This window comes from Hylobates moloch, unplaced genomic scaffold (genome assembly GCF_009828535.3).
Source record: "Hylobates moloch isolate HMO894 unplaced genomic scaffold, HMol_V3 SCAFFOLD_4, whole genome shotgun sequence".
NCBI lineage: Eukaryota > Metazoa > Chordata > Mammalia > Primates > Hylobatidae > Hylobates > Hylobates moloch.
Window position 1 is genome coordinate 108,455,808 of NW_026652279.1, and position 26,224 is coordinate 108,482,031.

Sequence of the window (26,224 nt, forward strand, 5' to 3'; positions counted from 1 at the left end):
TTTTTTGAGACAGAGTTTCGCTCTTGTCACCCAGGCTGGAGTGCAATTGCATGATCTTGGCTCACTGCAACCTCTGCCTCCTGGGTTGAAGCAATTCTCCTGCCTCAGCCTCCCAAGTAGCTGGAATTAGGCACCCGCCACCACACCCAACTAATTTTTGTATTTTTAGTAGAGATGGGGTTTCACCATGTTAGCCAGGCTGGTCTTGAACTCCTGACCTCAGGTGATCACCCACCTCGGCCTCCCAAAGTGCTGGGATTACAGGTGTGAGCCACTGCAACTGGCTCGCTTCACATTTTGTGGTGGGAAACCTGAAGCACATTTTGCTACAAAGTCCCAATAGGAACTCAGAAATCACAAATAAGTCTTTAACTCTAGTTATAATTCTCTAATGGAATATTTTGATGAATGAATTATCTTTGATGTGCACAATATATTAAAGATAATAGAAAATTCTACACCTAGACTCCACTACCTCCCATTATCTCCCTGCCTTCAGTACAGTCGCGTGTACAGAATGATGCTATGGCGTTATTTTCTTACATAGACAGTTAAGATTTAAAAAATGTAACATTTGAAATAGCTGTACATAATATTTATAAAGTAGTTCAGTGACTGGTTACAAAGTCTCCTATAAGTATTTCTTTTAGCACTAACAGTCTAGATAGAAGTTTGTTTTTCATGATAAATGAGCATACTTCTGCCTATCAGTCAGAACTATGTATTGTACTTTATTCTTTGTCCTGGTTTTTAAGATGCTGAGAATCAAGTTTTACCCATTACTGTAGCATTACAGTATTTACTTTAATTACAATGTTTAAATAAAGATTTTCTTTTCTCCTCTTTTACTTCTCATTTCTCTCTTTCTGGGGATATGTTTGGCTCTTACTTACTGCAATTAGTTGTCCTTCAATCATTTTTAGAAGATGGAGTAGGAGGGTCAAATTATAAATTAATTGATAAAATTTATGTCTTTAATTTGTAATACAAGTGATTTAAGGGCTAGGCTGAATATGTAGTGGTTTTTGTGTATGACCTAGAAGTAGTTTAAACATTCAAGTGTGAGTTATTTTGCTGTTTACTTTTTGTGCTTGACAAAGGAGTCTAGGAGTAATCAAAAGCTTATTTTAGGTTTAATCTACTTTTGTTTTTATAAAGCATGTTTAATAAAACATCTAATGGCTTATTTTATAGCACAGCTAACTATAGAAGAGTTTTCACGCATTTAACATTTTACATTGATAAAATAAGACAGATCTAGCAACTCTAGGTTGACACCTTGAGATAATCTATGCCTCAGATTATCTATTTTTGAGACAGTATTGTATTTGAGGTCTTATTTTTTATTTTTGTTTTTACGTGTTAGTTTGGAAATGTGACATGGGAGGCTGCTCCAATTTCCAAATATCATGGGAAAATAGAATTTACATTTCATAGTTACATATACATTTATTTTGCTACTGATTTAATTTTGTATCCCTTCTACAAATATTTTATGAACTATGTAAAATCAGTTCTGACTTTCACTCACTAAACTCAAAAATGCTTTCTAAATAGCTGGGGATAGTGGTGCACTACTATAGTCTTAGCTACTCTGAAGGCTGACAGGGGAGGATGGAGTCTATCTTGGGCAACATAGCAAGACCTACTTTCTTTTTCTTTTATTTCTTTTTTTTTAAATTATATTTTAAGTTCTGCAATACATGGGCAGAACGTGCAGGTTTGTTACATAGGTATACAAGTGTCATGGTGGTTTGCTGCACCCATCAACCCGTCATCGACATTAGGTATTTCTCTTAATGCTATCCCTCCCCTAGCTCCCCACCCCCAACAGGCACTGGTGTGTGATGTTCCCCTCCCTGTGTCCATGTGCTCTCATTGTTCAACTCTCACTTATGAGTGAGAACATGTGGTGTTTGGTTTTGTGTTCCTGTGCTACTTTGCTGAGAATGATGGTTTCCAGCTTCATCCATGTCCCTGCAAAGCACATGAACTCATCCTTTTTTATGGCTTCGTAGTATTCCATGGTGTATATGTGCCACATTTTCTTTATCCAGTCTATCACTGATGGGCATTGAGGTTGGTTCCAAGTCTTTGCTATTGTGAACAGTGCTGCGATAAACATACGTGTGCATGTGTCTTTATAGTAGAATGATTTATAATCCTTTGGGTATATACCCAGTAATGGGATTGCTGGGTCACATGGTGTTTCTGGTTCTAGATCCTTGAGGAATCGCCACATTGTCTTCCACAATGGTTGAACTAATTTACACTCCCACCAACAGTGTAAAAGCATTCCTATTTATCCACATCCTCTCCAGCATCTGTTGTTTCCTGACTTTTTAATGATCTCCATTCTAACTGGAGTGAGATAGTATCTCATTGTGGGTTTGATTCGCATTTCTCTAATGACCAGTGATGATGAGCTTTTTTTCACATGTTCTTTGGCTGCATAAATGTCGTCTTCTGAGAACTGTCTGCTAGTAAATGGCAGAGCTGGGATTTGCTTCCATTAGTTGAAATCCTGAGTTTGTGTGCTTAACTGCCATTCCATACCGCCAATAATAATAATCTTCATCGATAATAATCATGATGAAGATACTGATCCTATACATTATTTTTGTTATCAAAGGATTCTAGACTGAACAAATTAGTAATTTCCCCTAGTCACAACTAATGAAAACAACAAGGAATTAGTTTTAAAAATATAAAAAGTTAGGTGCAAGAATATGGCTTTATTTTATGTCACTGGGCAAAGTAAATTTGTTTGTTATATCTCTGGATCTCTAGTTATACTATTATCCACTTATTTATTCTTTCACCCACAAATAATCATTGATTGCTTACCACATGCAAGATACTTTTCTAGATACTGGAAATACGGAAATAGACAAATCAAAGTCTCTGCTTTCATAGGGCTTACTTTTCCTTTTTTTCTTTTCTTTTGAGGCAGGGTCTCACTGTTGCCTAGGCTGGAGTGCAGTGGCACAACTACAGCTCACTGCAACCTTGACCTCCTGGGCTCAAGTGATCCTCCCATCTCAGCCTCTTATGTAGCTGGGACTACAGGCATTGCCACCATGCCTGGCTATTTTTTTTCTGTTTTCTATTTTCCTTTTTTTTTTTTTTTTTTTTTGTAGACATGGGGTCTTGCTATGTTGCCAGGGCTGGTCTTGAACTCCTGGATTCAAGTGATCCTCCTGCCTTGGCCTCCCAAAATGCTAGGATTACAGGTGTGAACCACAGCCCACGCTTACTTTTTCTAAAAGCATGGGAAAATACTATTATTTCTCAGTAAAACAAGTCTTTTTTTATATATATTAACTCAGTTAACAGCATCAAATATATTTGCATAAAGTTAATTTTGTCTTTACAGAGTATAAACTGATTCACAAGGAGATACATGACCTTAGTCAAGGCACTGGTACAGCTAGAAATAAAGCTTGAGGTTAGATTGCTATGAACCCAAGTGATCTGGCTCCAGCTCAAATACTAGATAAACCTAATTTCTTGGAGCAGAACAAAGCTTGCAAAAAAGCAATATTTGTCCCACAAAATGGAACCTGATTACTGTTTGTAAATGTCAGCTGCTTTTAGCCCACACTGGTTCAATTGTACTTGAGAAAACACAGCCAAAATGTCTCAATAATTATTGAATTCTGACCTTTTCCAGTCTACCTCCTACTAAAGTAATCCATATAACCTGGAAGTCAGCAATGTTGCAGAAACCCTCTAGAAGCATTATGCTGTGAATAAGAGACATGGTTAAAGAGCCAGATCTGGCCGTGCGCAGTGGCTCACGCCTGTAATCCCAGCAGTTTGGGAGGCCGAGGCGGGCGGATCACGAGGTCAGGAGATCGAGACCATCCTGGCTAACACGGTGAAACCCCGCTTCTACTAAAAATACAAAAAAAAATTAGCCGGGCGTGGTGGTGGGCGCCTGTAGTCCTCGGTAGCCTGAGGCAGGAGAATGGCGTGAACCCAGGAGGCGGAGCTTGCAGTGAGCCCACCTTGCACCACTGTACTCCAGCCTGAGTGACAGAGCAAGACTCCGTCTCAAAAAAAAAAAAAAGCCAGATCTAAAAGTGCTTTCATTGAAATCAATAAGGGGAAGAAAGAACAGAGTTTAAAAGACTATGAGTAAAGTGACTTAGCAGAGATAGTAACATGAGAAAAAGAGGAGAGATGTTTATAAACCAGAACCCGATTTGGAATGGAAGAAATGGGAAATAGTGCCAAGATTATTTTAAATTTATTGGAAATGGGAAGGGAATAGTAGCAACATTATCATTATATTTGAACTGACTGGTATAGAAAGGACAATTCTTGCAAAACTTCCAATTTTCTGGAGTTTCATAGGCTTGTATATTTGAGAAATACACTTAGGTGAAGTTAGAACTCACAAAACAATTTATATCTGATTTTAAATTTTATCATGCTACCAAACTTGGCTAGTAAATGGACTGTCTTCATAAATCTGGTCCCACATTTCTCAGAGTGACATTGAGAAACTCCAATTCCGTGGGATATTATTTAGATTTATGTTTCTGTGACTAAATGTGGGAATGGTAGGTTGAACAAAAGACGTCACCGAGTCCGAGACTTCAAGGTGCTAGTTTACAGTATGCATCTCCCATTGAGGGGTTATAGTTTCTTTTTTTCGTCTTTGAGCATTCTGAAAGATTCATGTAGTCTGGAACGTACTCTGAGAAATATCAATCTAGTTCACTGTTGGTCATGTCTCCATCATATGACCCATAATAATTTTTTTCTGTTAATAAAGTCTTTAACAGTTCACATTTCCTTAACAACTTGTCTCCCTTTAAAGTCTCAATATCATAGTATCACCTATTTCTTAGGAAATTCAGAGCTCAGAGCATTTTATATTTAATTGGTTTTTACTCCAGGGAAGTTTTTGTTTGTTTGTTTGTTTGTGACAGTGTCTTATTCCAGTTGCCTAGGCTGGAGTGCAATGGCGTGATCATGGCTCATTGTAGCCTCAATTTTCCAGGCTCGGGTGATTCTCCCACTTCAGCCTCCTGAGTAGCTGGGGCTACTGGTGTGCACCACCACACCTGGCTATTTTTAAATTTTGTATAGAGACAGATGGGTTTTTGCCATGTTGTCCAGGCTGGTCTTGAACTCCTGGGCTCTTTATCATTATGGAATGTCTTTGTTTGTTAATTAGAATGTTTAATCCATTTACATTTAATTTAAATATTGATGCAATTGGATTTGAGTCTACTTCTTTTCTATTTCTTTTCCATTTGTCCCACCTTTTAAAATTTATTTCTCCTTTCTAGCTTTCATTTGGGTTAATTGATTTTTTTTCATCATTCCACTTGAATTCCTCTATTAGCCTTTTAGTTGTACCTGTTTCTATTTTTAAGTGGGTTCTATAGGGATTATAATGTGCATTCTTAATTTATCACAGTCTACTTTGATTTAATATTATACCACTTTAATGTAAGAACTTTGTAACTGTATAGTTCTATTTCCCCACTCCTCATTATTTTATTTCTTGTTATCATGACTCTTAGATCTACAAACATTATAAAACTATAGAAGTGTGCTATAGAAGTAGTATAACTTTTACTTTAAATAGGCAAATATTTTATCATAATAAAATAAGAGAAGAAGTGGCATAACACATCCTTTTAATATTTGCCACTTTCAGTATTCTTCCTTTCTTCCAATATGTATGAATTTCCTCCTGGTATCATTTCTTTCAGACTGAAGATCTTGTAGCTTTCTTAGAGTTCAAATCTGCCTATAAAAAATTCTCCCAATTTTTGTTTACTGAAAAAACGCCTTCATTTTGTCTTTACTTTTAAAGAATATTTTCATCGGTGGATATAGAATTTTAGGTTGCCATTTGTTTTTTTCTCTTTAAAAATGTTTTTCTATTGTCTTCTGGCCACCATAATTTTAGGTGACAATTTAGTTATTTATTTGTAATGTTGCACCCTGTATATAGTGTGTCTTCCCTTGCTCCTCTGGCAGCTTTTCAAGATTTTCTATTTCTTTTTGGGTCTTCAGCCATTTAACTATGATGTGCCTAGGAATGATTTTCTTTTCATTAATTCTACTTGAGCTTCAGTGAACTTTTTAAAATGTAAATTTATGTTTTTCACCAAATCTGGGTGTATTTTGACCATAATATTTTTTCAAATTTTTTTTCTGTCCAATTTTGTCTCTCCTCTTCTAGTAGAACTGTAATTATTCCTCCAAATGAATTCCAATGTTAGACGTTTTAACATTATTGCACAGGTCACCCTGACTCCATTAAATTTAAAAAGTCAGTTTCACTTTCTGTTCCTCAGGTTGAATAAGTTCTACTGATCTATCCTCAAGTTCACTGATTCTTTTCCCTACTGTCTCCAATTTGCTGTTCAGCCTACCTAATGAATACTTTATTGAAGAATATTATGTTTTCAGTTCTAAAAACTCTATTTGAATTTTTAATAGTTTCCATTTCTCTCTTGAGATTGTCCACATTTGCTCATTCATTATGACTATGTTTTTCTTTAAGTCCTCAAACATTTTAAACAGCTATTTTAAAGTACCATCTGCTAATTTTGACATCTTGTTCATCTTGGGGGTGGTTTCCACTGACTGATTTTTTTCTTAAGTATGAGTCACACTTTCCTTTTCTCTTCACACGTCTAGTAATTTTTGGTAATTTGTTGGATAATGCTAATGACATGTGGTATGGTGTTTGGATTATGCTGTATTGTCCACAGGGTAGTGAATTTTTATCAGTAGGCACTTCATTTACTGACAATACTTTTATTTTTTAGTCCTGTCAGACTTTTTTGATGGTAGGCAGGTCACTTTTGGTTTGAATTCATTCTTAGGGCATACCCCTTAGCCTGGTATATGCTTTTTATTCCTATGACATGGTGTTTCTTGAGTGACAATTTAATACGTGAAATGCTCAGTGACATCTCTCTACTCTGGTTGGGATGAACTCTAATATCTTCCAGTGTTGCATAACTTCTGGTATCACTCAGCCCTAAAGCACATGATCTTTGTTTGGTCTCATGAAGTCTTATCTTGTGCATGTTTATGTCAGACCTAGCCAAGCGCCCATATGAATCATCATGCAGAATTCTGGAACCTCACGTATACCTCCCTCTTCTCAAGTTCTTTCACAAATTCTAGCTGCTTCAGCAGCCCAGAACTCTAATCTTTGCCTCTTCAGGTCAATAATATCACTGCTGTGCTTAGGCCCTATCTTTATGATCTGTGGCAGGAAAGTGCCACTAGGAAAAAAAACTTGGGCAATTATGGGACTCATCTTGTGGTTTTCCTTTTCTGAAGGATCATGGTGCTTCACTGCTTGTTTTCCAGTGCATGAAAACATATTGCTGCATTTTGCTAGGGGTAGAGTTTTCTTCAGCGGAAGGACAAGTGCAGTGCTAGTTACTGTGTCATAATTGGTAGTGGTAATCAGAGTATATTCACTTTTTTAAAAAAAAATCATGTTTACTGAGGTATAATTTATAAATAGCAAAACTTACCTCTAAACTGCATAGTTCAAGAAGTATTTGTAGTTATGTAGCCAGCACCACAAACAAGGTACAAGTACAGAAAATTTCCATTTCCCCCCAAAAGTTCCTTTGTATCCTTTCTCCCACCTCCTGCCCCTGGCAAACACTGATGTAATTTCTGTTCCTTTAGTTTTCATCCTTGAGTATTAGTCCATTGTCAGAAAGTATCAAAATTAATTTATCAATTCACCAGTTTATGGGCCTTAGATTATTTCTAGATTTTGGCTTTTATGAATACATCTTCTATAAATATCTACATATAGGTCTTTGTGTGAACCTAGGTTTTCATTTCTTTTAGGTGAAGATGTAGGAGTGAGATTTCTGGGTTGAATGATAGGTATGTTTAACTTTATAAGAAACTGGGCAAATTATTTTCCAAAGTGGCCATAACATTTGTATCCCCATTAACAATGTATGAGAGTTCTAAATGCTGCACATGTCCAGTAGCATTTTGCCATAAACTATGATAATCAAACTGAATTCAATATGTGAGGGATCATATCTTTGCTGAAAACTAATATGAACTCTTTTGTTCTTCACTTCTTTGAAATCACTTGTGATCATTTGGTTTTACTATTATTGCCACATGCAGAGAAGGGCTGCCTTGTTTTTTCTGACAAAAAAAAATACAATGAAACTCACTTCCCCATGTGTAAATTAAGGTTAAAATTAATAATTCAATTAATAATCGGAATAGTTCCCTGATTTAGGTAATAATTTTAAACTATCAAATAAAACAACCTTAATTAAATATTAAATACCAAATAACATCAAATATTTAAAATTTAAAAATAAAACCATCAAAGTACTAGAAGAAATGATAGACAAATTTATTTGTAACCTTAAGGTAGGGAAGGTCCTTCTAATCACAATTCAAATTTAGTAGCCATAGCACTGCCCTTATATATGCATTAAATTTGACAACATTAGCAACAACCACAACAGCAGAAACAACATTTCTGCATAAGGGAAAAACACAATAAGTAAAATAAAAAAGGAAAAAATGGAAAAAGATAATAAACTCATACCATAAATTAAAATTTAACTTCCCTTAGAAATAAAGAGCTCCTAGACATCAAGCAGAAAAAGATCTAGCAATAACCACATAGAAAAATGGCAAACAACATAGACCTTCACAGGAAAATGAATGCAAGTGAGACTTCAAGGTATGAAAATATGCTCAACTTCACTTATCATAAGAAATACAAATTAAAATCGCATTGAGATACCATTTTCTACCTATTAGACAAAATTTGGAATGTTGACAATACACTGTTGGCAAGGCCATGGAGAAGCAAATTCTTTCACATGCTGTTGGTGGGAGCACAAGGTAGAAACAAACACCATGGAAATCAAATTATGATATTTGTCAAAACTAAAAATGCATTAATATTTGGACCCAGTACTAGTGGAATTTTTCTTACAAGTATGACTTCAAATGTATTAAATATTATACCTCCAAGGTTATTCATAGCCACATTGTGTATAATACCAAAACAAGAAAAACAGCCTGAATATCTGTCAATAAAGGCCCATTTAAATGTACTAAGGTACATTACAAAATGGGATTCTATACAGCCTCACATAAGAATGAGGCAGTTCTGTGTATAGAAATATGGATCAATCTCTAGTTTAAAAAACGTAAGGTATAGATCAAGTATATATGTATGCAGTATGCTACTTTTTTTTTTTTTTTCGAGGCAGAATCTTGCTCTTTTGCCCAGGCCGGAGTGCAAGCTCCACCTCCCGGGTTCACACCATTTTCCTGCCTCAGCCTCCCGAGTAGCTGGGACTACAGGCGCCTGCCACCGCACCTGGCTAATTATTTGTATTTTTTTAGTAGAGACGGGGTTTCACCGTGTTAGCCAGGATGGTCTCGATCTCCTGACCTAGTGATCCGCCCACCTCGGCCTCCCAAAGTGCTGGGATTACAGGTGTGAGCCACCGCGCCCGGCCGCTACTTTTTATATATCAAATGGAAATAAAAGTAGATATTTGTGTTAATGGATACTGGAAGGATACACAAAATCTCACAAAAAGGGCTACCTGTAAACATACTATAGGGAGTGGACATGAGGGAACAGGAAGCAATAAGATTCCCAATTTTATTGGTTTGATTTTTGAAACTTATAATTTTTTAAAAAGTTCTGCTTATTCATAGCTGAATTAAAGACGATGGCTAAAGAAAAACATGGCCTGGTGCTGTTAAGAACATGTGCCACAGAGCTGTCCATTTGATTTTCTACTTTAGATGAAAATGAACATTTTATCACACCCATTATCTTTTTGTCTTTAATTTAGAATAACCATTCTTTGTAGTCCAGCTTTTTATTCTCTCAGAAGAAAATAAGTGATCAATCCAGGAAATGGATGCTACCAACTATTAAAGAAGGACATATATTTACTTTTAGCTATGATCTTTTGTCAACTTCTAAGTCTTTTATTTATTTCCTTCACTCTTGAAACTTTTGTGAATGAATTGTTCTCCCAAATGTCAGGTTAGCAAATGAGTATATAAGTACTGAAAAATATGTATTTTCTAATAAATAATTGACAAATGAGCTGTTAAGAAAAATGCTGGTTTGTATGCATAGAGGAAAAATGCTGGTTTGTGTGCATAGACCATTTACTCCTCTCAGCCCTGCATCTGGCATTGTGAGCCCACGTTATAATAGAGCCTTGTATAAGAGAAACATGCAAAATGAGCAAAGCCTGGCTAAGCATGGGCATGAAAGGAAATACCTGGGTCACCAGCTAGAAACTTTAAATGAGGGGAAAAAAAGATGTCCACATCATCAATAAAATACCTAAGAATAAGCTGCATCATAAAGTTGAGAAATCAGTAAAAGGAAAAAATATAAAACACAAAACATTGCTGAAGCTATTCTCCTGGGAAGGAAAACAGATAATTAAAAAATGTAAATTCCTTCTAAATTGATTTACAAGTTTCGTGTAATCCTCATCAAAATTCCAAGGGTATTTTTGCAGAAATTGGCAAAATGAGTCAAGATTCATCTGCAAGAATAAGAATTGAAAATTTACCACCATTAAAAAAAGCCAAAAACAAAAATGAAAAATGAAAAATAATTGATAGCTAGGTACTAAGACAAATATAAGGCAAATGTAGTAATACATAATTGACGGTCCATGTGATGCATAGAAGGTGTTTATTTAGTACACAGTTCTTTCAGTTGTTTTTGATATTTGCAAATTCTCAAAATGAAACAGGAAAAAAAGTCTGCCACAGCTCCCTATTCTTATTACATCAAATTGAAATGCCTCTGCCTGGCCTTTAAAGAAAGATTATACTTGTGCTACACCTGTCCAACCTTATTTTCTGCTGCTCCCTATCAGGCCCTCTGCTGTAACCAAGCTATTTCCCTCATTATCCCTCCCTCCTGCTATGCTCATTTTCTCTTCACACTTTTGCTCTTATTGTTTCTCCTGCTTAAGGTGCCCTCAAATTCCCTCCTCACCCATCCCACTCTTGCTAGTCCACACTGACTTCCTATTATACTCATAATTTCCTGGAAACTCGATAGGTCCTGCCTCACACTCTGGTCTACTAGTCTGGTATCACATCATTGCGAACCTGTTCTGAGGCTTCTTTGTGTCACTCAGCATGTAGCACAATATTGAGCAGGAGATGATCAATAATTGCTAGTTGGCTGATTAATTATTAATAACAATTGTTATCTGTTTGTCATCCAAAGTACCACCAGGATGGCTGTAAAGTAGAAAGGAGAGTTTTATTGGTGATATTGAAAACTGGGAAGAGACAGTCCCTGGTGTGAGAAGATGCTCTCTCTCAGAGAAGGAAGGAAGAGGTTGCTTTTACTTCCCACGAGTGTGTGTTACACAATAGAATCATACATACTCAGTAGGTTTGGGGAAAATCTGTACATATTTACAAGGGGAGTCAAGTGCACGCACAGTGGGTAAACACATGTAACATACAGTCCATGTTCACCTTGGGGCAAGGTTATAGTATTAAAATGAGGTGGAATTTGGCTCTTTACATCAAAAGATGTACTAGAGGATACAAAAACAACTTGTGTGTCATCTGTATAAGCTGGCTGCGACTGGCTTGGGGTTTGCAGTTGCTTATCAGGAAATGGTGTTTCTAAGGCCAGTCCTCTGTCCAGTCAGAGTTGTAGTATTCTGGGTTGTGAATCAGAGTTAGGGAGGGTCTGACATTTTGCCTGATAGCTCTTATTGTTAGGGAGTTTAGCAAGAGTGTTTTTGTTTTGTTTTGTTTTGGTAGTTGTAGGAATTTAGGAAGTTGCATGCTGGCTGAGTCCTGAACCTTCGGCTTGTAGGTTAACTTTTGTTTCTTAACCTTAGGGTCCATTTTAGTTGATAAAGGGGCATCTATTTTGGTCTCTCAGATCATAAACTCAGTCACTGAATGAACCTGTTTCTTTTATACTGCGTAGTAGCACAGTGCCTGCCGTGGTATGGTGTCTGCCCCATGGAAGATTTCCAGTAACTTTTGGATAAAATTGTTTTTGCTCTTTCTGCCTTTTCTCTATTTGAATACCCGGTTGTCTACACGTTATGTCTACTGAATAGACCAGGTTTGCAGTTGCCATATACTACACAGAAATAAACAAACAAGCCACACATTCACTAGGAACTTTGTGAAAGTTCAAAGTTGGAAGCACTTTTCCCACTTGTGTCTAGAAGGGATGCTTGCCTGTGGCTACTCTGAAATGAAGTTTGGATTTTGTATTAGTTTTCTATTGCTAATTAACAAGTTATTGATGGCAGTGGCTGCGGCCATCATGCTGGCTGCAGCAGGGAAGCACGGCTGGGGCTGCACACTCCATGGAGCCAGTGGGAGCCCTGCCCCTTCTGAGGTGGGACGGGAGCTCTCCGTGCTGCTGCGGCCTCTCAAACCACAGCTGCAGACCCAGGCCTCCTGCTCTACCGAGCAAGCAGGAGCCCTGCCCAGGAGGGCATGGCTGCAGCCGCCCAGGAGCCCTGCCCCTTCTGAGTTGGGAGGGCGGGTGCGCATGGGTGCAGCTGCCACTGCCCTCCCAGGCACAGGACCCCAGCATCTCTGCAGCCTGCACCCTCGGGGGCTCCAGGAAGGACCCACCCCCTCAGTCCTTGCAGGCTTGGGGGTGTCTGCTCCCACTGCCTGGCCTCTCTTCACTCCTGCCTGCTCTGATCTCAGAGCAGGGTTGGGGCCAAACCCTGGGGCCATGAATGGCTGTGGGAGGCAGATGGAGAACTGGGTGGAAGGGGGCAGATCCCCAATGAGGCCCCACCTTCAGGCCAGGGAGGGTGGAAGATTGCTGTCCTGGCTGCCAGTCCCTACAGGACTGGAGTTGGGTCTCATGGTGCCTCTTCTGGGCTGCCTGTGAGGTCCATAAAAGCCCTGGGCCCAGCCAGAGCAGGGCAGAGGATGGGTAGACAACTAAGAGAGCAGAGGATGGAGAGATGAGGAAGATGACCAGCAGCTGCAGGGAGGAGTATCCTCTCCACTGAGAGCTACAGATAATGGGAGGACCAGAGAGGAGCTACCCTCTCTGCTGAGAGCTTCAGAGACCTGCGGAGACACTGGAATGACTTGCCTGAGGAGAAGAGCCACCATCTCCAGGGCCTCCCCTCTGCTAAGAGCTGAACGTTTGACTGGACGACCTGCCTACAGAGAAGAGCTACCCACTGCTCTGAACTGTTCTAACACTAAATAAAACTCTTCTTCTTCAGCCTTACTTGTCTGCATACCTCATTCTTCCAGGACATAGGACAGGAACTCGGGCAAAGGTGCTGTGGTCATGGATCCAGCCAGAAAAACTGACACACCAGTGATCCCATAACATCACAACTTAGTGCCTTAAAACAACACAAATGTATTATTTTACAGTTCCAGAGGTTAGACATCTGAAATGAGTCCTTTAGGCTAAAATCAAGGTGCTGGAGGAGCTGCATTCATTCTGGAGGCCCTGAAGTGGACACTTAACGTTTCACATTCTGGAACAGATGGGAAGCCAAGTGTGGCTGGTCGCAGCTCAGGGAGTTACAGAAGAAGAGCTCAGAGAGATGAGGGCTGGGCAGGTTGTGTAGGAATTTCTCAGGCATTTACTCTGCATGAGATGGGGAGCCATTGGAGGCTTTCGAGCAGAAGATTGTTTTTTTTAAGGGTCCCTCTGGCTGTTGTGATGTGAACGGATTTTCTGAGTGGGGTAAGAAAAAAAAGCCAGGGGACCAGGAAGGGAGCTACTCAGTCATTTGTGTGAGAGTTGATGGTGGTTTTGGTCTGGGGTGATGGATATATTTTGAAGACTGAGCCAACACGACTTCCTGATGAAGAAGATATCAAATGTATCGAGAGAGACAGACACATAGACAGAGAGAGGCGAGAGAGAGAGAGAGAGAGAGAGAGAGAGAGAAAGAGAGGAGAAGAGAAAAGAGAAGAGAAGAGAAAAAGAGAGAGAGAACCTAAAAGAGAAAAACAATTGAATTCTTTCTTTGAACTCCTGGAGTGAAGGAAGGAGTGTGGAGGATGGAGTGACTTACATCAAACTGTTGATGCGAAGTAGAAGGGACTGAACAGCTGTAAAAGGGACCCTCCCATTTGGCTGTGAGCTGTTGTGTATTTGAATAGTTTACAATGACAATATGTTTTTTATGTTATTTGTATATCTTCTGAAAAAGTTACAGGCAAGACTGACAACTTTTGCAAAGGACACATTTTGCTTCATTTAGGCAATGTGTGCAGTTTTAACATGAGCTTTGTCAGAGATGTGGATTAATTCAGACAAATATTTAGTATCTACAATTAGCAAGGAGAATGCCATGTGCCATGGAACCATCTGATAAATATAGGATTATAAAGAAAAATGCAATGAAGAATGAAACAATTAAATTTATTATTGACTCAGGAGATTGAGATGTAAATGTAACTGAAGTTAATAGATTACAATTATAGATCATTGTGCATTTTTTAGAAGGAAGAAAAGTTTACTGATTGAAATGAAAATAGTGATCAAACCATATAAAGTGCTTGAAGAGAGAGAGGTACAGGCTGCTATTTTTTTCTCCAGCAGTCCAATAATGTTGTATTATTTGGTGAACTCAGTATAGACTTCAACATTTTTCACATTGACGTAGGAGTAGAACTAATTAGGCTGAATGTGTTTCTATAGATTCTTTTTCTTAGGATATCAAGCCTTTCATTGCACTAGTCTTTTCTAGTATTGAATACAATTTTTGAAACTTCACATATGTAAAAATAAACTGAATGCCTTTTTGAAATTAAGATTTTGCTAAGTCTATGAGCACATGCATACAAAAATGCCTTAGGGTTGTTTAGAGGACTAAATGGAATAATTTTAGGAAAGAGCTTTGTAAGCTTTAAAGTGCTACACCAACAGGAGGCATTATTGTTTTTATCCTTGCTCATCTAGTTTTGAAGAGGTTTGAGAGGTTCTGGGCTAGTGGATTTTCTAGATAGGTGTAAAGTACCCATTTGAGTACTATTTTTTTAAAAATTAATAATTTGAATGGACACATTCCTACTGTGTAGTCTAAACTCCCATTGAATGTTCTTGAATCTTGTGGCTCCTTTATTCTTTCTCATTCTTGGGTAGTGAAAGTCGGTGTCTTCACTTTATTTTTCATAGATCCACAATCCCCTATCCAAGACTCTTGGGGCTAGATATGTTTGTGAATTCAGTTGTTTTGATTGTAGGAAGGTAATCTGAACCCCAAACCATGTGTTCCTCATAACATCCCCAGCAGGATCTTGAACATCTCCCAGGAATCATATACTTTCGAATTTCTGAAGAGAAACATAAATGATTACATCAAGTAGGGTAATTAAAGTTATGCATATTCTCTTGTCAGCTCAGGGTAGGTTTTGTCAAAATTACTTTAGGTCAGGTCAGGTTTTGCTACCAAATCAGTTAGTAATTTTTTTTTTTAGTTTTCAGAACTTTTTGGCTTTGGAGTTGAGGATAAAGGATTTTTGGAATTGAGGTTAAAAGATTGTGTGCTTGTTGTATACTAGTTTCCAGAGGGCATCACACAACAGTTCTCCTACCTCCAATTCATCCTTTATATTACCAAACAATTTCAACATTGTTGTATTCTCTACTCCTGCTCCCATTGCTTTAGAAAAGGCCCTGGCCTGTACATTTGCAACTGTTGACACATTCACCATCAATTCCTTTACCTTTGCAGTATGCTTTCCATGGCCCTAGTGATCAAAGGTACAAATCTGATTACACTTTTTTTTTTTTTTTTACTATTTTGTTTAATGGCTTATATTGACCACAGGAGAGATTCCTAACATGAAAGTTTGCAATTTAGGGTTGTCTTTGATCTAGCCCCTACCTGTACAGCTCTACCTTATCTTCTGCTGTTCCCTTCTGTCTCTTCTTTACTCTCAATGTAAGACTTTAGGTTCACTGAATGTCCTCACTTTTTCAACCTCTGGACTTACCTGTTACTTAATGCTTTTTCCCTCATGTCAGCTTAATGAATTTGTATTTGTTGTTCATGATACAACTTCAAGATCTCTTCACCTACAAGAGATTCTCAGACCTGTTGAAGTAGAATTTATCATTCTCTTTTGTTCTTTTTTTTGTTACCTCTGTGGCATATGTATACACACACACACACACACACACACACATACACACACATATATATGTATATGTGTATATATATACACATATATACACACACACGTATAAATTTGTGCCTGTGTAGTGGAGCATTGATCACACTTCTGCACATTTGCACTTTTGCAGATTTTATTTACCTGTTTGTATTTCCAACTAGGCTATGGGCTTCCTGAGGGCAGGGACCATGCCTTTGCCATTGCTATCTCCGTAATTCTCAGCATTCTGCTCAGTACCTGGGTGTATTTTAAATTAACATTAGTTGAAGGAATGAATAACTGGGGTGCAATTCTACCTTTAGGTCCATGCTTCCCAACAAGCGATCCAAGGACTAACTGTTGCAGAAACACTAGGGTCTTATAAAAAAAAAAAACACTTCAGATTCCTGGGACCAATTCTAGATAGAATCCAAATAGAATCTCTGGGAAGGGGACTCTGGAATCTGCATTTTAAACCAATTCTCCAGAGATTCCAAAGATTGAGAATTGCAGCTTTGGGGACCTTTGAAGAATGTGAGACTTGTTGCCAAAAATGAAACTGTTAGGCCTAAGGTGCTTTTCTTTCACTCCTGTACCCTACTTTGTAGTTTTACTGGCTACACCTTGACTGTGGTGGTAACTTACCTCAGCTGTTCTTTATTTCCTGTTTCCTCTCCATTTTCCAATCTTATTTTCTAATTTATTTTGCAATGACAAACAATACAACAGTAATTAATAGCACTTCATCCCCCTATCCTCACAACAACTCTAGGGCACATGGGACTTCAAGTTTGTAAGTTGCAGGCAACATACTGTTGCTTATTACCTCCATAGGTTCTGCTTCTACTAATATCCTCAAACCTTGGAGCAGAGCCTATGGAGGTATTAAGGACAGACTTGAGTCTATGGGTCTTGAGGAAAACTACTTTGGCTACTCAGAAGCTCTTTTCACTCATTACTCTGTATAGCTCTATTCTGGAAGGCTAAAATTGCTTGATAGCTGATGCCCAGAGAGTGTCAGCCAGTGGTATAAAACTTTCCGCTTAGAAGGGGATTATTCTGCCCAGGGATGGCTTAGCTGGGATGGAATGCAGCCTCCTTCTGCTCAAGCAGACAGGACTGATAATCTATTATATCATCAAAGGACAGATTTGAAAAGGAAATATAACTTCTTCATTCTTCCTTTTTATTACTACTCTAAATAATGACCCTGAAAAATTGTTTTTCCAAAGGAAATAAGTTTGAGCCTGATTTCCCTTTTCTCTCCAAAGGTTAGTGGAAGGTCCCATTGTAGTCACCGTTGCCAGGGGCCTCACCCCCTTACTTTACAAGAATCTGAAGGTTGTAGTCCAGAAGCCTTGAGGTGCTCATGTGGTGGGCGGCTGGGAGGCTCACTCCCTCTGTGTCAGGCTCAGGCCTGGAGCTCTTTTGCCAGGGTGTCTGATTTTCTGTTCTCCGCCGTTCACTGACAGCCTGGTAGAGGACTTGAAAACCTTCAGGGTCCCAGAATGGGGAGAGTGCAGTGCTTTCTCACTTGTCAAAGTTCTTACCTTGTACTTTTCCTAGTTTCAGGATAACCTTGGGTTCAGGCTATCACCCCCAACTTCGGTTAAAGCATTAGCTTCCATAGCCTTCTGATATGACACAACCCCAGAAGGACTGAAAGACCTGTTTACCTGGCCCCTTGTGGGAAGGAGCCCATAGACCTTTAGAAACAGGTCCAGGCAGGGAAAGGGCCTCTCCTTTTACACCCATACTTGCAAAAGGGCCCAAAACAGCGATTGATTTTTTTTTAAGTTAAACTTGCTTCTTTATTGCAGGAATTCCCAGAAGTTTTATCTTAAAATAGATTGTGAATCTTCTAGAAAGTTACAAAATACATTTCCTATTTTTTCTAGTTTTATTGAGATATAATTGACAAATAAAAATTTTATGTATTCAAGTTGTACGATGAGATGATTTGCTATACATATATATTGTGTAATGATTACCACAATCGAATTAGTTAATGCACCAGTCACCACACACAGTTACTGTGTATGTGTGTGTCGGGGGTGGTGAGGACACTTAAGATCTACTCTCTAAGCAGTAGTGAGATCTTCATATAAGTGAGATCATACAGCGTTTGTCTTTGTTGATTGTGTTTTCCTTTGATAATCCACCTTATTATAAGAACACCAAGGGAGAAACGAGATGGGGATAGATTCATTTGAGAACTTTGCCAGACCTCACGTTGTAGTTTTGCTTCAGGCATGTTAGCTGTAGACGGCTCTTTGTCCTCATTTTGGCCCTCCTTTCTGTTGGTTATAGTGAGGAAGGCCCCACTGAGAGGCAGTTACTTCTTTTTCCTCTAGCTAGTCATGTTAATAACCATCACATATTAAGTTCTATTATAGGTCAGACCATTTGAGAAGCTCTTCATAAACTACCTCTAATTCTTATAACTCCACAAGGCATTATTATTCCTATTTAGCAGATGTACCTCATGGAGTTTAAGTAATTTTCTTACATAGCCAGTACATTAGAGAATTTGAAGTAATGTCTATGTAACTCCTAAGGCCACGCTCTTTCAAATATCCTTCTAAATCTTTTAGAATTAGATTGAAAATACAACCTCACATAATGTCCTTTCTGTGAACTTTGTCTTTGTAACATTCTCTAAAAGTAAAGTACCCAAGCTCTATTGTGTAAATTTTTTCTTATTTTTGCGAACCTAAAGGATATGAAATAACTAATTCTCATTGTACTACAAGGGAAGATATTTTATTCCTTTATTTTTATTAATGTCTAATTCGCTTATTTATTCTTAGAGTTTTGGTTTGTAGCGAATTAAATCCATGGTCTTCTAGGGCATAATCTGGCCACCCTCCAGGGGGCTGCAGGTACAGGAGTCATCCTTTGTTTTTGTTCTCATGGTTGTGAATTATAACATTAGTGGATCCGAGGGTTGTAGGACTCTGTTGCCCCAGCGACACAAATGTTTCAGCTACTAAATGATTTTCTCCTCCACTGGGGCTTGGCAGATTTTTCTAAATTGTTAAATTTTCATTAGATTATAACGTGGCTGGTTTTAATCATGGTGCACTGTGATTGCTTGTTGAGGTCATCAAATCACAATTCCCAGGGCAAGCCCTGAAAAAGCATCGAGATTGGTTCATCTCCCATCCATTATTTTCCCAGGGTTTCAGATTCAAGCTTCTACGTATGTGTGTGTGTGTGTGTGTGTGTGTGTGTGTGTTTTGCAACAACTATTTTGCTGATAACCCTATAAAAGAAAATTGGCTGACTCACTTCTTGGTTATATTCTTTAAAGTGTCAACCTGTGGATAGGAAATTGGAAATAACTGTATTAGAAGGAAAAAATGTAAAGTAGGAAAAGGGAGTGCTGGTTAAAAGAGGTAGCTACCCTTGCCAGAAGAGTAAGTCAATAGATTTTCTCTCTTTTCAGATAAGGTATGATTAGCATTCAGACCCAGTGATGGATACACCCTAGCCCTCTGTGTGAAAACTCTTCTTCTGTCAAGAGATTCATCTGGGGGAATATTCTGCATAGCCCACCACAGCTGATTGGATTGGGAAAGGCATCTCGCCATATCTGGTCAGTAGACTATAAGGGGAGCTTAGAACAAAGTCTCTGCCCATGTAGGGAGAACATGGACCAACCTAACCAGCTCTCTCTTAGAAATCTACACAGGTCGGTATGGAGAAGTTCATGTAATTAGTGGCAGCTGTAGAAGATGAAAGTCCATGAGGTAGAGAGGTCATGGTGGACTGTAAGTGAGCACATGCTGTATGTAAGAAGAAACCAAATGGAAACCAGCTGGTAGAGGGAAGATGAGTGAAAGAGACCCAGAGTGAAACAGGTTGAGAGAGAGTAGCTGAGTCCTATGGATGATTGAGGCCTTTGATGAAAATGGAGGAACTTGTGCCTGCATCCCTCCGGTAGCCTTTGATTTGGTCTGGAGTGGGTTTTGTGTCTCTGAGCTTCTGTGAGGCCTATTTGACATTGATTCAAAACAATGATTCCTGTTTTCCCATTTCTGTATGTATTCTGACAATAAGATCCATGTTCTCCGAAGGAACTTGGAGATTTTTCAATCTCCCTGATTTGTATTAATATCTATAACATTTATTTTAAATAGTAATTTTTCCAGTCAATATTTATTATTTTATTGATTAGCATAGGAAGTAGAAAGGGCATGTAAGAAATTTATTTTTGAACATACTTCTACAAATATAAAGGACATAGAGTTTATGCATTCTTCCTTACATTTAGGAGGAAGTTAATGTTACATACATTCTCCGTGCATGAAGGTGAGCTAAGAGAAAAGACGGCAATCAATATATTATGATTCTATCTTACCAAATCAAGAATTTCCTTTAGAGAATTAACTATGTTGCTGATCACCACTTATCATCACTTATACTTATGGGTTGAAATTGTTTATTCAGTGTTTATTCAGCAAAGTCTAATTTACCCTGCATTGTAAATTGGAGGCTTTAGAAGGAACTATTTCCTTCCCAAAGCTAGAGCTCTGCTAAGCTGCACTCTTCATTCTAACTAAGGCAAGACAGTCACAGGCATAATGCAAGCATGATAGAGATATGCTTTCATTCTTTTGGGTTAGGGAGGAAATAGAGCAAGTGGCTGAGAATACAGATGTTGTTTCAAAACCTAGCTCTATTACTTACTATGTGTGAGCTTGGGTAGGTAAATCTCTAGTTTCCTTATATAGAAAATGGAGATGATGATAATATCCACTGTGTAGTGTTGGTGTTGTAAGGATATATTAAAATATCTAACATAATACTTGACATTTACTAAGGGCTCAAATAAATAGATGTGATGGTAGTAGTAGTGTAGTAGTATATGTTGTTGTGGTTGTTGTATTTGTGATAATTATTGTTGCTGTTGTTGGATGGAAGTGTCCAGGGATTAGCTAACTATATAGTCCAGGCTCAAATCTGACCCAGAGTTTGTTTTTGTAAATAAAGTTTTATTGGAACATAGTCACCTTCACTCATTTGCTTATTGTCTATGGCTGTTTTCACACTACAACAGAACCTAAAACATGTACTATCTGGCTCCTTATAGAAAATATTTTCTGATCTTTAGCACAGTGGAAATAAGAAACAGTAAAAGCTTACCATTTATATAGTCATGCTTGAATTCTGATTCTTCTCCTTAGCTTGGTGGAGTTGGTCAGATTTACCTTTGAGACTCAGTTTCCTCTATGTTTACAATGAGACATAAACAGACATGTTATTGTGATTAAATGTGTGAAATTAGCACAAAATTGCTGCTCAATAAGTATCAACTTCAGTGTCTTCCTTTGACATTCCTTCTGGTTTCCTTGTTGTAGTAAGATAAATAGGTTGGATGTTTCTGGATTTAATCTCACTGTTTCAAAAAATGTGAAAACATTGCTAGTTTATGCTTGATATATACATTATTGCCTGCTACAAGTGGCTAGCTGTACTTTGCTCAAATTCTTAGAACCAAGTAGGACCACTCAAAGCTATTAGCAAAAGAAGCTGGTATTTAAGTCAAATAAAAAATATTCTCATTTAAGGCAGAAATAGTTATTTTGTCTTTCAAAGTTATTAAAGCAAATTTCTCAAAGCAGAATGTTACATAAATGCACTAATAGTTTCAATATTTTATTTATTATGCTTCATAGAGATTGAAGTAACTTGATATTTGCATCATGACAATGATAATAATTCTAAGTTTGACAAGATTTTTTTCTTTATGAGTGGTTCCAATAAGTTTTCAGACTTAGGTCTATCTGGTGGAGAAGAGCTGGACCAAAAGTGCATCATAGCTTCCACATTCTATTTTAGAGAAGTGTAGGGATAATTAATCATAGTCAAGTTCTCTGGTGATTATATTAGAAGAATAAATGTAGTGCTTCATTTTCATGCAAATCACTCTTCTTGTTCTTCAGTCTTGGAAATGTTTAGTTGTTTTCATTTTGTCATACTTGTAATCACTTGTGAATAACATTTCCCATTTTTCTGCTAATTTGGAAAAAAACCCCACCATCTTGTCTCTAGAAATTAAAGGCTAATAAATATATCCCCCTTTCCGAGTATCAGAGAGATACATCATTACATGTGTACATGCTGAACACATTTGTTTTGATATTTACTATTGTTTATTTTTTCATTTCCTTTTTTCTTCTTCTTAAAAAGTCTTTTTGGATTGCTTATCTATGTTGACTAATTCCCATCTTTTAGATATTCTTCTTTATATACCCCATTGTGATCCTAGGTCTTAGAATGCAGAACTTTAACAATGGAGCCTGGAGATAGTGATATTGAACATTCTGTCTAATTTTCATTTTTTTCCTCATAAAACTAATTTAAAAATTCTATATTCTTAACACTTTTGCCATTGGCCCACACAACTTTGCTTTTCACCAGTGTCTAAAGTGGCTGAAACATCAGCATCAGGTGGTGGCAATGCCTTAAGGGATATCTTATCATATGCAGCATGGCATCTCTGGGTAGGCGTGTTAAGTTATCCTATATCACTTAGGCTAATTTGTGACAAAGTTGGTAGGCTTAATGAAATAAACAAACATTTTGTAAAGAGGTGGAATAATCTCCCCACCCAGTATCTTATTCAAGTTTTTTTTAAAGAGTAATTCCATCCCTAGACTTCCCACACTTAGTGGTCTCACATATAACATACACATAGCAGACCCTCACTAGCAAACCTATGAAGAGAATAAAAGAGTTTGCAGCATTAGTTGCTCAACCCAATTTGAGTATAGTTTTTGCTTATGTCACACACTGAACACACAGTTAAATGAACTTTTACTTCTTCCCTCTCTAATGCTGTTGGCTCCCTCAGATCATCTCCTGCATAAATAACCTGCACCTGAATCTTGACTCTGCTCTTAGGGTCACCCTAACTAAGACAAGATTATCTGAATAATGGCATATTACTTTTCAATATCTGAAATAAGTGTAGGACAGGAAGTACAAATTGTGCTGTTTTCTAGAAGACAGAATACTTTTTTAAGGTCTCATAATCTCAATTATAAATGAAAACTTAAGTGACCTTGGCATACTGTCAATGTAAATCTAGCTTTTAAAAAAGAGATCTCTGCACCATGAATTCTAAATCTATCTGGGCTTTTAAATTTTAACCCTTTAGGGAAATTGAACTCAAATAGTAGGAGCACTTGTTCTTCAGGAAGCCTGAGGGTTATTAAAAAGGCCAATCCAAAATATTGTAGTAGCTATGAAACTGTGCAGAAGAGAGGCCAACTACGAGGAAAATGCCGATGTACAAACATTTATGTTGATATTTGCCTCCTGCTCGCATATCTTAGAAACTTCTTAGATACTTAGCAATTTGATTTATCTCAAAAGATTCCCATATAAAAGATAAAGTTGTCATTTATTTGAAATCCATCTAGAGAATTTAAGAAAACGTGAGGCGCGGTGGCTCATGCCTGTAATCCCAGCACTTTGGGTGGCCGAGGCGGGCGGATCATGAGGTCAGGAGATCGAGACTATCTTGGCTAACAAGATGAAACCCCGTCTCTACTAAAAATACAAAAATTAGCCAGGCGTGGTGGCGGGCGCCTGTAGTCCCAGCTACTTGGGAGGCTGAGGCAGGAGAATGATGTGAACCCGGGAGGCGGAGCTTGCAGTGAGCCAAGATCGCGCCACTGTACTGCAGCCTGGGTGACAGAGCAAGACTCCGTCTCAAAAAAAAAAAAAAAAAAAGAAAGAAAGCGTGAGGGTTCTGCATTCCAGATTATCCTTTGCACCTGAAGCGGTGCCTTGGTTCAACAAGGCCTTGTCTGGACTCTCTAGTGTTCAGATAAGCATAGACGTAGGGTCAATTGTCTCAGCAATTGACCCTAAGTCCCTTATTATATGCTTCAAGGAGGAAAAGCTCAGATTTGTCCAAGGTCAGATAACAGCAGCAGGCTGGACCTCGGTTTCCTGTCTGTCTTCTGCTGAGACTGGGCCACATGAAAAAAGGTTCCAATTGGGTATGAAGACTTCCCATAAAACGTTGGCTCAGATGGATATACTGGTGTTAATATCAAAAAAGAAGGTCAGAGTTGGGCTGGGCACGGTGGCTCACGCCTGTAATCCCAGCACTTTGGGAGGCCGAGGCGAGGGTATCACAAGGTCAGGAGTTCAAGACCAGCCTGACCAACGTGGTGAAACCCCGTCTCTACTAAAAATACAAAAAATTAGCCAGGCGTGGTGGTGTGCACCTGTAATCCCAGCTACTAAGGAGGCTGAGGCAGGAGAATCGCTTGAACCTGGGAGGCGGAGGTTACAGTGAGCTGAGATCATGCCATTGCACTCCAGCCTGGGTGATAGAGTGAGACCCCATCTCAAAAGAAAAAAAAAAAAGAAACTCAGAGTTAAGACTGGTGTGTAAACCATTAAGGAATAATTTAAAAAAAATTTATTTTAGCAAGCCACATGCCAAAATAATCAGAAATTCACAAAGAAGTCTTGTCTCATTGCATATTTGCTGGGACAAATGCATCATTAATGTTCTTAGTTTAGAATGAAATCTTCAAAGTCTTGAAGGTTTCTTTCAAAATCATCATTATTATTGTGGATTAAATTCAATATTAAGTTATAAAACTTTATATAAGTTATGAAGTGTTTGAAGGTACTTTTTTTGTTGTTGTTGTTGCTGGTCATTTCAGGGATACCAAGAAAATATTTCTTGTCCCCAAATTTTCTTCTCACTTGTCTCCTTGATGCCTAACATTTTTCCTTTGATTTCTGCCTTTTGGGTTTTCATCATGATGGGCTGCTGAAGAGATGTCAATGATACACAATGGCATATCAGCTTCAGTTACTTAGTAGTAGTCTTCCAGAGAGTTGACACCCAAGGAATGGCACATGGGATGGAAAGTTTTTATGTAAGTCATAAGAGAGAGCACCAAAGAAGGGAGATCTGCATTAAGGTGAGGACAAAGCAGAAGTAAATTTTTTGAAAAAGAGAAACACCAAGAGAGTAGCAGAAGCTGCTGAATTATAATATTGCCTACCCCACAGTTTTGGCTAGAATTTGCTCTGATGGCTAATAATTTACAGAGGCTTTGGAGTTTTTCCTTTTTACTAACACACTGATTACATTTACATGGTGTTTTACAAGTTATCAAGCACAGCCATAGGCATGATCTTATCTAAGCTACTCTGTCAGTTAGCCAGGATGGGTACCAGCAGCTCCATTTTACAGACAGTGAAATCGAGGCCTAGAGTTGTTAAGAGACTGGTTCCAACTCACATAAGCAGTGAAAGGAGAAGCCAACATGGGAACTCTCCTATTGTGGTTTTGACAGGTGATTTTTCCCCTGCACTGCATGAGGTTGGGAAAATATTTTATGCTTTGGACTCAGATGACCCAGGCTTAAACTTGCCAATTTTCTTGCCAGCAGTGTGACTTTGAATATGTTACTAACTGCTCTGAATCTCAGTTTCTTCATCTGTAAAAAGAGAAAAATGATTCTACCTTGTCAGATTGTTGTGAAAATTCCATTTGGTAAAGCAAGAAAAGCAACCAGCTTAATGCTTGGCACACAGTAGGCACTCAATATACTTTCCCTGCAGTTAAAGATGAAATGATGAATGAGGGTAACTGTTAGATGACACCATGCCTCCTTGGTTTACTTTAATTCCTGAAATGATCTCCTGTGAAAGAGAGAGTGTGTGTGTGCATATGTTAATGCATCTGTGCATATGCACACCTGTGTGCATGTCTTGGTGTACACCACACGCACCTGTGCACATCTCTTAGGGCACTGAAGTTGTTCTCTATGTTCTTAGGCTTTGTGGAACCAGACATAGTGATCAAACATAGAGAATATTTCTACTGCAGATAACTAGAAACTAGATCATGGCAATAAAGCTAATGGAACCATATGGATCCTAGCTCTGTGACATGGCTGACTTCCAGAAGCACAGGCTTTTTTGCTCTCAAATATCAGGATGGTGCCTGGAGTTCTGAGTCTGATGACCTGGAAGATTTGGGGTAATTCCCTTTAGTAGACACGGCTATGGACTCACA

The 26,224-nt window shown here is 38.3% G+C and overlaps 1 protein-coding gene across 2 annotated transcripts in view; it reads right to left on the reverse strand.

The window, feature by feature from the left end:
• HTR2A (5-hydroxytryptamine receptor 2A) overlaps window positions 1–26,224 on the reverse strand; it is a 91,991-nt gene that overhangs the window by 804 nt on the left and 64,963 nt on the right. The gene's annotated exons all lie outside the window — the stretch shown is intronic.